This window comes from Xenopus laevis, chromosome 7L (assembly GCF_017654675.1).
Source record: "Xenopus laevis strain J_2021 chromosome 7L, Xenopus_laevis_v10.1, whole genome shotgun sequence".
Lineage (NCBI taxonomy): Eukaryota > Metazoa > Chordata > Amphibia > Anura > Pipidae > Xenopus > Xenopus laevis.
This window is the reverse complement of record NC_054383.1, coordinates 111345650-111357695: the sequence shown is the minus strand read 5'-3', so window position 1 is coordinate 111357695 and position 12046 is coordinate 111345650. Positions and strand designations below refer to the sequence as shown.

General features: G+C 36.8%; 1 protein-coding gene and 1 long non-coding RNA gene across 4 annotated transcripts in view; one reads left to right on the top strand and one right to left on the bottom strand.

Annotated features, from left to right (window-relative positions):
• LOC108696686 (isochorismatase domain-containing protein 2-like) overlaps positions 1–12046 on the bottom strand; it is a 64397-nt gene that overhangs the window by 8143 nt on the left and 44208 nt on the right. The gene's annotated exons all lie outside the window — the stretch shown is intronic.
• On the top strand, positions 9544–11581 carry LOC121395606. Its single transcript, XR_005962587.1, has 3 exons — positions 9544–9624; positions 9903–9959; positions 11494–11581. It is a non-coding gene; the product is annotated as an uncharacterized LOC121395606 (long non-coding RNA).

Sequence of the window (12046 nt, the reverse complement as noted above, 5' to 3'; positions counted from 1 at the left end):
TAAATGAGATTAAAAATCAAAATCATAATTATGAGATTAAAAGTCATAATTATGAGTTTTAAAAGTCATGATTCATTTTTTTGAATGGCCCCAGTGCTCTTCCGTAGAAATGAGAATTCATCCATTAATAAACATATAAAAATCAAATGCTAGTGCCTTCATTTTCCTGCATTCCACCGCAGGACAAAACACAGCCTAGTCTTTGTTATGGGCCTGTACTAACAAAGGTGCATCCAAGCCCCAAATGCAGGTGGAATGGAACACAATGCAATGCGTCCACTTTATAGTGGCAGTCTTTCCATCATGTATTGGGTATATTTTTATACATATGCTCCTTGTTCTGTAAGGAGGGAAATAGTGTTCAATACCACAGCCAGATTTGTGGTGAGGTTACAAAGGCTCGGGCCTAGGGAGGTAAATATTTCAGGGGCAGCATACCATCCAACCGCATTCTGAGGAGCTCCAGTGACCCACCACATGTGCGCACGCCTGCGTGGTGGTGGGGTATCGGGTGCATGTAAAAGTGGGCGGGCGCTAGGACCTGGCAGCCTAGGAGCGCCGAAAAAGGAAATCTGGGCCTGAGTAAAATACCACCTTGAAGATACTGATAAAAGACACTTTTAGGAAGATGCATCTGCTGTTGAAGATCACAGAAGGACTGTAGTACCCCCTTTATACAGACATTGAAATGGTACATGTCTATAAGAACCCCATCGGAAAAGCTTTAAATGCCAATTTAATCGCTCAAACATTGAGATTTAAAAGGGATACTACAGGCGCTTTTAGTTGCTATGCTATCAATACATGGGATACTGTAGGTGGGACATGGTTTACATTCACATGCTTAAATGGGTGTTAGAGATGCCATTATTTGGGGGATTGTCACAGGATAGAGATAACCTTGTTCAATTTATACCCAACATTTACCTATATCAAGAGTGTAACAAGATTTAACTTGTTCCAAAGCAGCGGCATTATAATAGTTAATTATGATTAAGAAGTTTATTCCCCTTAAAGGGGTTGTTCACCTTCATACAACTAGTTGGTTTCAGATAGATCACCAGAAATAACGACTTTTTATTTTCTATGTGTCACCATTTTTCTAATATTGAAGTGTAAATTGTCATTTCTCTCCTTCTGAAGCAGCTCTGGGAGGGGGGGGGTCGCCGACCCTGTAAACTGCTCTAAATGGATACATTTAGTTGATACATTTCTTATCTTTGTCCCTGCTGAGCAGAATCTCTGGGTTTCATTACAGACAGCTGTTAGAATTGATACAATAGTTGCTAATACTCCAGAGATGCTGCTGAGAAATGGATCAACTAATGAAGCAAAATTGTAACAGTTTAGAGTCTGCACCTGAATTACTGAGCTGCCAGACTCAAACACCAGAGACATGAACAATCAACTTTACACTTAGATTTTAGAAAAAACGTAAAAGATAAATAATGGAGAGTATTTGAAAAAAAGTCTTTATTTCTGGGGAACAATCTAAAAACAACTGAATTGAAAAAAGTGTTTGGAAGGTGAACAACCCGTTTAATATGTCTAAATAACATAAGTACCTAAATGTTCTATGAGTGCTGCTTTACCATATTTTAAATCCTTCTGGATTCCCAGTTCAATCTCTAGTAAATCTGTCTGATAATAAAGGGCACATTCCCATTAATGATGTATTATACATACAGTAATGTCATTCCCTGTACTGATACCCATAATAATGAATGAATCCCCTCTGATGATATAGTATAGAGCACATACAGTAATGGTGCAATTATCATTATTGATATATTTCAAATGCTGTACAAATATCTGGGCCATTCTCTATACCTGTGTGCTACTTATGTATTATACCTCCATACTTTATACATTTATATATTTACACTGTCTACATAAAAATAAAAGGGTCAAAAAATAAGCAAACAGCATTTTAACCATAATCCTCTTTGAAATAATTGTTGAACTATGTGCAGTTTTTATGCTCATTTTGTATCCTCTGATCAGCAGCCAGTCATGTGACATATCATTGTGATGTCATAATGGACATTATCACAGCTGTTCATAACCAGCCCAGACTGTCTCATTCTTGATCAGGAGACTGAGGTGAGTGGAGCTCATGACACGCTGGGGACATTTTTAAAATAACAATATTAATATAAATATAAAGGTAGCTGCTGGATAGGCCTTATTAGTGTGTGCTAGTGGGGTAAATGCAGGGGGGCTTGCTTGGCCCAACAAACAACAATGGTGACATTGCCTGTACTAATAGCCTATATATAATATTAGCACATTCCTTATTTTCATTTAACATACATATAGCAATGCAATAGAGTTATTATAATATCATAGCGCCACCAACAAAAAGACATATTACATTTTAAACACAATCTCAATACAGTCTTTCTATTTGCATTCATTTCTAACTGTCCTTAAAAGAGCAGATTATCTGCTAAGTCTGAATTTCCTGACTGTAGTTTGCAGGTGTGATGTCATAATGGGACACATGATACATTGTGATGTCACAGTGCACACAGAGTTAATGTTTGAAAACAAGCTCTAACTGCCTCATTCTGTATCAGGCAACTGAGGTGAGTGGAGCTCATCATCATACACTGGGGAAAATGTTAGAAAAATTAATATTCATATTCATATAGCTGCTGAGTAGGGCTTAGTAGCTGTTAGTGGGGTAATTGCAAACCATTTGAGTTTGAAGGGGATGAAGTGCTTGGCCCTACAGACAATAATGGTCGCATTCCCTTTACTAATGGTATACATATGTACATATATTATACATTCCCTATTTTCATCTACATATAGCAATATAGCAGGATATAGTTGTTGTGTAGGCCCAAGTATCTGCTAGTGGAGTAATTATGGGGATCTGAAAAGATATTAGTGTGCTTCAAAGTGCTGTGTCATTAATTGTCACTCTAATGTTACCTTAATGTTACTGGCCATTCATTTTCAGCTACCTGTTAAAAAAATTGATCAACCTTATTTATAACCAATTCATAGGATTATTACATAGTGTGTAACCAATGCTTTTTCTCTCTCCACAGAAAGAATATTCTACTTACAAATTTACCAAAAAGAATTTTTGACAAACAAATCGACAGAAAGAATTTTTGACATATAAATCGACAGAAAGAGTATTTGACAAACAAATCGACAGAAAGACTTATCGACATACAAAAACCATCATGTTTCGACGCATATGCAGTATTTTCAAATGTTTTACGAAAGTAAGGGTTTTTTTTTTATACTCATATCCTAGATTTTTCGTTTGTATGGAAAAACTGTGTAAACTGTTAATGACAAACTAAAATGCATGTGATTAAAATGAAAATTTCATCAAATATACCTTTGAAAACGAAAATGCTATAAATGTTATTTTCCTGTTAACTCAGGGGTCCCCAACCACGGGGCCAGTCCTGAACTGGACCGCTGAATAATTAACCCACGCCCAAATTGGATGCCGGCGGGCCGAAATAGGACACTTGCACACCCAAATTGGACGCCGACCCCTCACAACCCATCTGACCACTCCCTGACCCCTCCATACTTGGAAAAAAAATTGGCTCTTTTTTAGTCCCCGACCAAAAAAGGTTGGGGACCCCTGTGTTAATGGATTCAAATTTCAGTTCACTGGCATAACTAGAGGAAGCATACCCCGCAGTCGTGGCCCAAGGAACAGGGGGGCCCAGACCATGGGGTATTTCTGGGTAGGCATAGCTCTGCGCTGGTCCCTCCAAAGATTTATTTGCAAGGGGGGGGCCCGGTGCCAGAAAAATACATCATTCTTTGAGCGATTTAGTGAATTTGTTTCCCCATGTTGAAGCTATAACTGCTCCATGGTGGGATGTAGCTTTACTTTATGATAATTTTGCATATCTAATAGAAAAATAATATTACAAATAGAGATGCACTGAATCCAGGATTCGGTTGGGGATTCGGACAGGATTCGGCCTTTTTCAGCAGGATTCAGATTCTTTCTGCCTGGCCAAATCAAATCCAAATTTGCATATGCAAATTAGGGGCGGGGAAGGAAAATGCATCACTTTTTGTTATAAAAAGGAAGTAGAAAAATGTTTCCACTTCCAACCCCTAATTATATATATATATATATATATATATATATATATATATATATATATATATATATATATATATATATATATATATATATATATATATATATATATGCGCAAGTGCAAATTAGGATTAGGATTTGGTCCGGTATTTGGCCGAATCTTTCACAAAGTATTCGGGGGTTTGGCCGAATCCAAAATAGTGGATTTGGTGCATCTCTAATTACAAATTTCATATATCGTTGGTTTTGGGTAGATCTAAACCAAATCCTTTCATTACTCACTGTAAGAATCAGCTTATAATAGCCTTATATTTTGTACACTTTCTGCATTTCTAATATTAAATCATACCTTGTTTTCTGTATTGCTTTATAAGGAAAATGGTCTTAGAGGTTGGGAACGGCTATGTTTCCTAATTCTAACGTCTAATGTACCTATTCATTTAGTTACACCTTGATCATTGCCTCTAATATTCAAACCTATTTTCTTTTGCCAGGTTAAAAAAGAGAAAAATGAAGTCATTTTGGTAAGTAGAGAAACTTTTCATACATAAATGTTTTGTTAAAGATGGAGGATAATGTAACAATGTCGTAAAATATAATAAAACTTAAAACACTCCAAACCTTCTAGCAGATATAACACTCTTCTTGAACTATGATGCATAGCCTAGCATTTTTTACTCCCAAGGGGCCACATTTGTTCAGTTTGTTAATTAGATTTTGTTAAATTACAAGTCAGACTTATCTGTGGATCAGTAGCCTTAGACACCAACTCTACACAAATGTATCTAACATTTCAGTTGATTTACAGATTGACCATTGCCACTTACATACCAACATTGACCTGATTGCTAAGAACCCATTTCATTGCTAATGTATAATTATCCTTTTCTTTTCCAGCAAGGGGCAGTCCAGTAACCCCTTGCATTTTTATGAGAAAATAGATGCCAACCCAGCGCCGGATTTCAATGTGCGGCGCCCCTAGGCCGCGCGGTCCAACCAGGCGGCCGCGCGGTCCTAGCGCCCACCTCCCCTTCCCAGCGCGCTGGCGTTTTTTCGCCGGCGCAGCTGCTGTAATTGAATGGGGACGCACGCGTCTCCATAGTGCGGCTGGGCGGCATGCCGCCCCTATTTTTTTGCCGCCCTAGGCCCGGGCCTATGCGGCCTTGCCGCAAATCCGGGCCTGTGCCAACCCTGTATTCATTTATACTCAAAACTATATCTCATAGTATAATGTGTCTTTTCTTTATCTTGATCAATAATTTTTTTTTTATTTTAAAAACAGGTACTACCGAAGATGTACACAGAAATGCCCTGTTTGGTAAGCAAATAGTTTATTATCAGTTATGTTTCAATAATATTAAATTAAATAAAGCAACATTACATATATGAACTGTTCTACTTTTAGTTCTACTAAACAGGTGCAACCGACTGGATATGGCAATCTCCTCTGCCATGTAAATATTTAAAAAAGGCTAACTCAATTAAAACAAACCAATATTTCATGTAAAGTATATTTTCGCATTTTCCAACAAATAATTTTTTTTTTTTCTTTCAACTAGGAACCAGTAGAAACCAATGTTAATAATATCAGTGAGGTAAGTAGGAAAACATGAAACTTTGAAAACACTTTGTTACTTTGCCATATGCAATAGATATTAGTATAGCAACAAATGGATTAATTGTATGTTTTTATTCTTAAACAGAAACAACCTGAGGAAATCATTGCCCAGGACATCTGCCAGGAGACAAATATTGGCCCTAACAGCTGCCAAGAAGAACCTGATGAAAACAATGGTCATGACATCTGCCAGGAAGAAGCTGAGGACAATATTAGCCATCACAGCTATCAGGTAAGTAGTTTTAAATGAATTAAAAAAAAATACAACAACATGCCTCTTCCCCAACAATATATGGCTTTTTGCTTAATATATTTTAAATCCTTAAAGCCTTCATTCTTTGTAGAGCTCAATTAATTATCTTACATTTGCTTAACAGAATCAATCATGTGTTCCATGTGATCAATAAACTTCTATCTCTTTTCCAGGAGCAACCTGAGGAGCCTGGCACAGAGATCAGCCAGGGTAATGCCTCAGAGGAGGAAGAAAGTCTAGAAGAAGAAAGTCTAGAAGAAGAAAGTCTAGAGGTAGAAAGTCTAGAAGAAGAAAGTCTAGAAGAAGAAAGTCTAGAAGAGGAAGAAGAAAGCAGTAATGATAATCCGTTTCCATTTCTTGAGGTATGGCTTTTTGCTAAATATATTTTAAAGCCTTCTTTGTAGAGCTCAATTAATTATCTCATATTTACTTAACAGAATCAATCATGTGATCCATGTGATCAATAATCTTCTATCTCTTTTCCAGGAGCAACCTGAGGAGCCTGGCACAGAGATCAGCCAGGGTAATGCCTCAGAGGAAGAAGAAATTTTAGAACAAGAGGAAGAAGAAAACAATAGTGATGACATGCTTATATCTAGTGGGGAAGAAGAAAGCATTAGTGATAATCTGTTCCCATCACTTGAGGTATGATTTATTATCAAGGACATTAAGACATGATCAACTGATTGATTTATTGGGACATGTTTAGCGTAACGTTTATTTAGTATGGCTTTGTTTAGGCCCACTAATGTCTGGGAACCCAAAAACTAAATTGCAGTTTAAATCACCAGTCCAGCTCATGCTAAAACTCTTTAAGAACTATATATTTTTGGAGTGTCCACATACACTGCAGTGCCCAGAGGGAAGCCATCAATGCTTATCACTACAACACCGTGCTGCACACATTACATGGGGAAACCCACAAACGGGTAATTTTTTTTTCTTTGCAGCCCTGGAATACATTGAAAACTTTGAAAATACATTTTACTTTTATTAAAGTTGTCTTTGAGTTAGAACTCCTGTTATATCTCTCTCTTACCCAGGGGAAACCAGAGCAGAATGTAGAAATTGCCATCGACAACTGCCGCGTAATTGAATTAGGGGAATTATAAAAAACATTTACCTTGTCATAAATGCATGTTTTTGGACCTTCTCTATAAATCAGAATTAATCTGAAATGATCTTTGTCATTCACTCTCTCTCTTAAGCATCACCAACCAGATAATCACAGTATTGATGCTTGAGAGGAAAACATACGGTAGAGATGAGCGAATTTTTGACGCCCATAGACTTTAATATATTTTGGCCAATTTCCACTGCCGGCAATTTTTGGCGAAGTGAAATGGGTCGAATTCGCCCATCCCTACAATCAAGATATTCACATAACACATTACCAACTTTATTTTCCAATACTGTGTCATATTTCCATATGCAATAGATATTAGTATAGCAACAAATGGATTAATTGTATGTTTTTATTCTTAAACAGAAACAACTTGAGGAAATCATTGCCCATGAAGAACCTGAGATAAATATTGGCCAATTCCAGGAGCAACCTGAGGAGCCTGGCACAGAGATCAGCCAGGGTAATGCCTCAGAGGAAGAAGAAAAGCTACAAGCAGAAGAAGAAAACAATAGTGATGACATGGTTATATGTAGTGATGAAGAAGAAAGCATTATTGATTATCTATTTCCATCACTTGAGGTATGATTTTCTATCAAGGACATTAAGACATTTTGTGCATTGAACTTATTGATTTATTGGGACATGTTTAGAATAAAGTTTATTTAGTATGGCTTTGTTTAATCCCACTAATGTCTGGGAACCTTAAAACCAAACTGCAGTTTAAATCACCAGTCCAGCTCATGGTAAAACACTTTAAGAACTATATATTTTTGGAGTATCCATATAAACAGCAGTGCCCAGAGGGAAGCCATCAATGCTTATCACTACAACACCATGCTGCACACATTACATGGGACATTGTAGGGATGAGCAAATTTTTAAAGCGCTAGACTTTTATGCATTTTGGCAAATTTTCACTGACGGTGGATTTTTGGCTAACGAAATGGGTCAAATTCGCCCATCCCTACAAACAAGATATTCACATAACAGATTACTAACTTTATTTTCCAATACTGTGTCACATTGCCATATGTAATATATATATTAGTATAGCAACAAATGGATTAATTGTATGTTTTTATTCTTAAACAGAAACATGACAAGTGCCAGGAAAATCCTGAGACAAATATTGGCCATTTCCAGGAGCAACCTGAGGAGCCTGGCACAGAGATCAGCCAGGGTTATGCCTCAGAGGAAGAACATAATCTACAAGAACAAGAGGAAAACAATAGTGATGACATGGTTATATATAGTGGGGAAGAAGAAAGCATTAGTGATAATCTGTTTCCATCACTTGAGGTATGATTTGCTATCAAGGACATTAAGACATTTTGTGCATTGAACTGATTGATTTATTCGGACATGTTTAGCGTAATGTTTATTTAGTATGGCTTTGTTTAGGCCCACTAATGTCTGGGAACCTAAAAACCAAACTACAGTTTAAATCACCAGTCCAGGTTATGCTAAAACACTTTGGGGTAAATTTATCAAAGAGTGATAAATCTGCCACTAGAGTGAAATTCCGCAGCTCTCAATTCATTTCTATGGGATTTTGAAAGGCGTATTTATCAATGGGTGAAGCGAAAGTTCACCCTTTGATAAATACGCCTATAAAAATACCATAGAAATGAATGGAAAGTGGCGGAATTTCACTCTGCCTGAGTTTTTTTGGGCAAAAATGTTAATGTTTAGAGGAGAAAAAAACGCTCACTGTTTCAAACCTGTCACTGTTGTGTATAGGTCAATGGGAGATGTCCTTTTTACAATTTGAAGGTATCGTGGTCTGCTCTGGATTTTGTTTGGTAAACCAAAAAAATTGGGGTTTTCAGGCAATAACCTGAAAAAAAATTAAGCAATTCAGGATTCAAATCCAAATAATTTGGGTTTTTCCCCGATTTTCTCAATTTTTCCCCCCGACCTGACTGTTTCAAGTTATTTTATTGATAAATCAGATAAAATTGTGGATAGGAGTTTAGTTTCATACAAATATGAGAAATTCGAGTTTTAGTAAATAACCCCCTAAAAGTCTCACACACATTAGTTCTATTAGGACAAACCATAACCCATATACATAAGAATAATAATCTTTGTAATAGTTATGTCCACCATTAACAACACTGTTTGGGCACAAGGCCTCTCTGCTATACTAAATATAAATTAAAAAACTGCTTAACAAGGAACACAGTGAGGAATCTTATGGGAATGCTTCTCAACCTGAACAAACTAAATGAGCAACAAACTAAAAAGAAAAGCTTGCAATATTTATTCTTTTTGACTATTTACTGAGTTAATCTAAAAAAACATTTTCCTCTACCAGGTCTGCAATAAACATGGATTTGACAAACTATACCCGGTATGCAAAATTTTTTTTTCATTATTATTCCTGTTTTCAGCCTTCTCCCTCTATTCTCCCCCCACCACCTGCCATTATATTGTCTTATTTTCAACTTTCGCATTTTACTTTTTTTTAGGACCCAACTGGCTGGATAGACCTCGAACAATGTGTTGGATCAGGAGGATTTGGAGTAATCCATAAGGTCAGATATGAGATTTAAAAATTGTAAGGGCGGGAATGACCTACCTTTTGTGGCCTTTAACATCTCAATGTAATTCTATATATTGTATATATTTATCTATCTAGTATATAAATATTCATACAGGGAGATATAAGTATTTTATGCCACATTTTAAGCAGGATTCATTTTTCCTTTTGGAGTTTGTTTTTTGTTTCTGAGACTGCAAAGGCCCATGTCGTTATACCCAGGTACTTTATCAAATTCAAGTCAAAATTCACCACAAATCTGTTTTCTTTCAGGCATGGCATTTTAAGGAAAAGAAAGAAGTGGCCATAAAAGTGATAAAAGACCTTAGGGTAATGTATATTTTTTACTATTTAATGTATTATAATGAGAATACTGCAGAAAGTGTTGTGTTACACATACAAATCAACTGCCAGTAAAAAGAGACTTTATAAACCTTGATTAGCAAGTCGCCCCCTTATATAATGGATAGTCATAATGCAAAATGGAATTTGTAATGATTAGAAATGGACTTCTTTAAATGCCCCAAGCTCTGCTCAGCCCGGTGAAATATTCACTGGAGGTTTAATTATTTAATTAATGCAAAATGAACTATATCAACCGCTTGTAATATTTGCAGCTTATAAAAGGCAATCGTGTGATTAATATTCATTAATCTCTATGTAACAATACTATAAAGTAACCACCCCTAACAGAAGGGGATTTAAATCACACCAAATCATAACAAAAATCATAACCCAGTTCAACACATTGCAAGTAAACACATGGTGGCAAATTCACTAAGATTCGTAGTTGCGCCAGCGCTCCGCAAATTCACTAAAATCCGAAGTGGCGCTCAGGGGTAGCGTAAGATTGGGAAGTTGCGCTAGCGTTGATTCACTAAGCGAAGCTACGCTAGAGATGGTTAATTTGCATACGGCGCCAAATTCAAATTTCAATGGAGGAATACGTAGAATCACTACATATGCCTGGCAAACCTTTAAAACATCAAATAATTTTTTTTTTTTCCCTACACATGTGCCCACTGTATAGTTAAGTTGCCATGTAGGGGGGAAGGAGGGGACCCCCAAAACATTTTTCGATCTTTTTCAGCCTATCACCCATAATATAGAAAAAAACGCCAGCGTTTTTTGGGACTTAGAAAAAAATTTGAACTTTTTTTAAGCAATCCCTATCTACTCTATTGCGCTTCGCCTGGTCTGAGGTGGCGAAGGAAGTCTAGCGTAAAAGGTAGCGTTCAGTACTATGCGCGCATTAGTGAATTTGCGTAGTTAAGTCCGTTGCGCAAATTCGCCAGGCATAAGGGTGCGAAGTAATGATTGCGAAGTAACGCCAGCGTTTGTTAGCGAATTTGCAAAGTAACGAAAATGCCCAACGCTAGCGAATTAACGCTAGCGAATTAACGCTAGCGAATTAACGCTAGCGTTAGGCGCTTCGGCGCTTAGTGAATTTGCCGCATGGAGCGGCATAGAACAGAAAGATGGGAAGTTAGTATCTATGATTGAGATAGATTACAGCACATCACAGAGAGACTTGAGAGAACTGATAACCTTTACTAGCTTTACGCATTCAGAAGCTTCTGATGAAGTGACTCCAGTCACGAAATGCGTAAAGCTAGTTCCCCTGCCCGCTTACACTTTTGTATTCCTTACATGGATTTATAAAAATTAACTGGTTTTATCCAAGTTTGGTTTCCTTGAGTTCTGATCGGGTGAGGTCATCCCTACTATCAAGTTTGTTTGGGAAGTTAGTATCTGTGGTGTTGGCACTGTGGTACACTGATAGCAAAGTAATGAATTCCATGTTTTACAACAAGGATTAAATAGTTATCAAGACTAATTTAATGATCATTATTTCTGTATCTAGGATAATGAAGAGATCCTTGCTGAACTGTACGTACTTGAACGCGTTTCTGGCCACGACAACTTCCCTGCCTTTTATGGAGCCTTTTATCTACGGCCCAGCATTTCAACCGAAGAGGCGCTATGGGTAAGATAGATAGATTTTAGGCAACATATATATATATATATATATACACACACTATAATATTTATATTTATATACACTATAATATTTATATTTATATACACTATAAATAAAAACATTTTATTTCTATTCTAGATTGCTATGACAATGTGTGCTGGTGGCTCCGTAGACGCCTTAATTAGGAGCACGCCCAATAGATCCTTGGACGAGACCTGGATTTCATACATATGCAAGAAAGTTTTACAGGTAAGACAGATATTAACCCCTTCATTGCTTTTCATAATCTCTGCTCACCGATTTTCTATCCTATTAATTCTAGAATATAAAAATATGTACATGTTCATGTTTGCTTTATTCATCTTTCTAGGGCCTGGATTACTTACAGGAACTGAACGTGATCCATCATGATCTCAAGGGCGCCAATATAATGTTA